The sequence below is a fragment of the Dipodomys merriami genome, unplaced genomic scaffold, assembly GCF_024711535.1.
Source record: "Dipodomys merriami isolate MVZ:Mamm:240054 unplaced genomic scaffold, mDipMer1.0.p SCAF_69, whole genome shotgun sequence".
NCBI classification, from domain to species: domain Eukaryota; kingdom Metazoa; phylum Chordata; class Mammalia; order Rodentia; family Heteromyidae; genus Dipodomys; species Dipodomys merriami.
This window is the reverse complement of record NW_027206279.1, coordinates 4,554,691-4,558,858: the sequence shown is the minus strand read 5'-3', so window position 1 is coordinate 4,558,858 and position 4,168 is coordinate 4,554,691.

Genomic DNA, 4,168 nt, shown 5'->3' with positions numbered 1-4,168 from the left:
TCCTGCTTCCTCGTCCCCAGCCAATCAGCGGCGCGCCCCTCGGCCGGCTCCGCCAATCAGACGCCCCGCCCTGCGCTGGCCCCGCCAGCCAATCCGGCCCTCGGCTCCCCCTCCCGGTCTCCGACCAATCAGAGCCGTGGGTCGCTCGTCCCAACGCAGGGGGCAGCACGAGGCGGCCGGGGGAGGCGGTGCGGGGAGTGGTGGGGCCTGGGGGAGGGGTGCGGTGCCCAGGGTGCTGCCGGGGGCCGATTTTCTTTGCGGGCTCCTGGGCTTTTTCGGCTCGTCCCCCAGAGCCCGCGCCTGTCGTTCCCGGTGCCGTGACCCGGGCACCCCAGACCGCCCCCCCCAGCTGAAGCCCCCTCCCTCCCCACACCCCTCGCCCGGGCCCTGACCGTCACCCCGCTCCATCCCTCCTCCCCGGTGCACCCGCTGGGGGGGGGCGGGAGGGGGGAACTGCGGGGCCGAGGGCACCCCACCCTTCCCCAGAGGCTGCTGCCCCCCCCGGGCCAAGCCCCACCGAGAAAGAAAATGAGAAGCCAGGCCGAGGCCCCCCCCCCCGCGTGCGGGAAGGGCCCCGGACCCCGCCGAGGGCCCCGGCGGCTGCCAGCCCTCCGCCCCGGCCTCATCCCTCCGGCGTCCCCGCCTGCCACGTCTCCTTCCCTTCCCTGCAAGGTCGGACGGGGCTCGGTGACCCCGCATCTCCCTCCCCTCTTCCTGCCCCCCCCGCCCGGCGGACCCCCCCCGCGCGCCCCCGACCCCGGGGCGCCCGGTCCGCCCGGTTCTCACGCCGAGTGCGGAGCCCTCGTGCGTCCCCCAGCTGACAGCGGAGCCGGGTCTGTGGGTCCCCGACACCCACGCCCCCCCTCCGCGGGGTCCCGCGCTCCCGGGCCCGGCGCGTCCGCACCCCCCCCCCCCGCACCGCGCGTCCCCGGGCTGCGGGGCCGCCGCTCACCTGGCTCCCCCGGCACGCAGGGGGGACCGTGGGGGGGGGGGTCCGGGCCTCCCCGGCCCGGGCACGCCCGCGGGGGTCAGCGGGGCCGTGGGCACCGCCGGCGCGGGTCCCTGCGCCCCGGGGCGGGAGGGCCCCCCGCGCCCGAGGGCTGCCCCCGGGCCGGCGCGGGGCTCGGACCCCCCCCCCCGCACATACACACACACCCGACCCCGGTGGGGCACACAGTAGGTTCCCGAGAAATGCTGAGTCCACCTCGGAACAAAGCCTCATTCCCAATTCAGGCGGGGGAGGGGCGCGCAGGGAGGGGAGCCGCGGCGGCCGGGCAGAGTCGGGGCACCGCGCCCGCCGCCCGCCCGGGAGGGCCCCGGGCCCGGGACACCGGGCAGCCAGCGCCCCGGGACTGAGGAAGCCTGAGCCCGCAGGAAAAAGGAAAAAAAAAAACCCAGCCCAGCCTCGGGGTGTGGCCCAGGGACTCCTCCTGCACCCCACCCCAGGAGCCCGGCCTGCCCTGGACTTGGGGGGACCCCCCCAGCTTCTCCCAGACAGCCTCTTCGGCTGGGCGATACTCCCCGCTCCTCCCACGGGGGCCCCAGGCTGTCTTGCGAGACCCTTGACAGACCCTTGTCCCACCCAGGGCCAGGCTGCCTGTCCCACACAACTGCCTGCCTTGGGCACCAGCAAATCCCCAAACCTATGAAAAAGTAGGAAACCCCGGCGCGTCTTCCTTCCCTGAGCCTTCCAGACAAAGATTCTCAATAGTCTCCCCCCTACCCCTGCACACACCAAACCAACTCTGCTCCCCACCTTAACAGCTTCCCGTCCACCCCTTACTCCCCTGCAGGACATGGGAGCTCCCAGACACCCCGCCTTACCGGATGGGCAGGAGGTGACATTAGTGATGAGCGCTGGGGGTGAGCCGGGCCAAGGCTGAGGCAGGAGACAGGTCTCAGGTCAGCAGCCCGGCCTTTGACCTTGGCAGCTGCTTCATCCCTGGTAGTGGGCTGGGATGGAGGCTGGGACTCTCAGAAAGGTACCTGGTTCATTAGAGAGGAGACCCAAATGCCAGGAAGACCCCTCCTCCTTCTCAGACTAGGAAATGGCAGGGTGAGGTTGCTGGGGTGGATTTCTCCCTGGCACCAGGGGTCAAAGATCCAAGTGTGTGGTCCTGGGGTGGGAAGAAAAAGAGTTGTCTTCCTCAGGGCCTAGGTGGGAGGAAGAGGAGGCAGAGCCCCCTCCAGCCACCCAGCCTGCCCAGCCTGCTCTGCAGCCAGCCGAGGAACTCTGCCCTCACAGCCTCCGTGTGGGTGGCTGTCTCCTTTGCCCCAGGAGGCTGTGGCTCAGTGGGCTAAGCTCGCTCTCAGGGGACACAGGCTGGCTTTGAGGCGCTGGCAGTCTGCTGATCCACCTCTCCCTTCTCCTTGGTTGCTTTTTAAAGCTGGCCAATAATCCGGCAAAGTTGAGGCCCAGTGTGTATCCCCCCACACACACACACATACACCCAAAAGGACCTTTTGGCCTCCTGGCCTCCTTCACCCCCACTTCCAGGGACTCTTCACCTGAGCCTCCTTTCCAGTCCAGATCTCTTCCACACCCGGGAAAAGCTCCACCTCTTCCTGCTTCTCTCAACAACTACGAACCTTTTCTGGGCGAATGCTGCCCCCATCCCATTCCACCCAGGTGCCAATGCCTGGGGCCCGGCAGGCACCTCTCTGCCGTGTCCAATGCCACAGACGGCCCCTCATCCCCCCGCCCCCGCCCTCCAAAAGAGTCTGCCTCTTGCTCTGGGAAGAGGAATGTCTCCTTTGGGTCTCTCTGCTGTACCAGACACCTCCAGACCCACGAGGAAGGGAGGAAGGGTTAAACGCCTTGGAGCAGGAGAGCAGAGCCGGGAGAGAGAGGAATACATCCAAGGCCACAGAGAACACACTGCATACCCATCCCCCATCGAGCACAACCAGACTGACAGCAGGGACAGACTGGCTGCCGTCCTCCCGCCCTCCCCGCCCAGCCACCGGGCACCTCCCCCTGCCCAGAGGTCCAGCCACCTGGCACCAGGTAGGGCACACCGTAGTGAGCAGCGTGGTCCCCAGTGTGGTCCCAGAGACCCACCTGGGGGTCCCACCTTCTTCCAGGAGACCTCCCTTCCCTCCCCCTGTGGAGCAGCACCTGGATCCCAGCTCCCCAGAACCTTGAGGGGTCAGCTCCACTGGACAAGAGGAAGGACAGTAGTTTGAGCAGGGTTGGGGGCTGGGGGGAAGGAAGAGAGAGACAACACCCGGGCACCAATTAAATTCAGCTGTAGCACTCCGCCGCCCCCCTCCTTCATAGGAAGCCCCCCCCTGCAGGGGGGGAGGGAATAAAGCAAGCTGGACTTTTATAGTCCTGCTGCTGTGACCCACTCCCTCTTAAAGGGCTGGGGAAGGACGCCCCCTCTTAAAAGGGATCTCCAGACGCCATCTACCCTCAGGCACGTGCAAGTTCAGAAGTCTGTTGGGTCTTGTGCTGGCTGGAGCCTCCTCTCCTGGGGATGGGGAAGGCAGGGGGCTCCTTCCAAGGCCTGGGGGGGGGGACGGAGCGGGGCCGTGACCTCCTCAAAGGGCATCAGTGACCCTGGGGCCCATGGGGCCTTTGAGTGGCAGGAGCTCAGGCTTTGGGGGAGACAGTCCCCCAGTGTCCCCTGGCCTGTGTTGGGGGGGTTGGACCCCCTAGGTTCTAGGTTCCTAGGCCTCGCCCTGGACGTGCTTTCTCCACGCCTGACCCAAGTGTGGGTGTGGGGGGTCCCCCGCGACCCCCCCCCACGAGCACGGACCACCCACTCCAGCCGGGTTGGGGATGGGCGACCCCCTAGCCCGGCTCCTGTGTCCCCCTGGGGATGAGTCCAGGGGGACCTGGGGGGGTTGGGGGGGGAGGGCGCCCCGGCCTGGCCAGCGGGCACCCACGGGGGCCGCCCCCCACCTGCCCGCCCCCCTCAAGGCGCTGGGGACCCCGCGAAGCCCCCCCAACCCTGGCTGCTCCCCCCCTGCGCCCTCCCGCCCGGGCCGCGGCCGGCTCCGCCTCCCTGCTCCGGAGGGGGGCGCCCAGGGTTGTTTGTGGTTGTGGTTGGGGTGTGTGCGGGGAGAAGGTTCCAGATCACCTGGGGGAGGCGCGGTGGTCCGGAGCCCGCGCCCCGGCGGCGTGACCACGGGGCAGCTCGCGCTTCGCTTCCTGCTCTCCAGA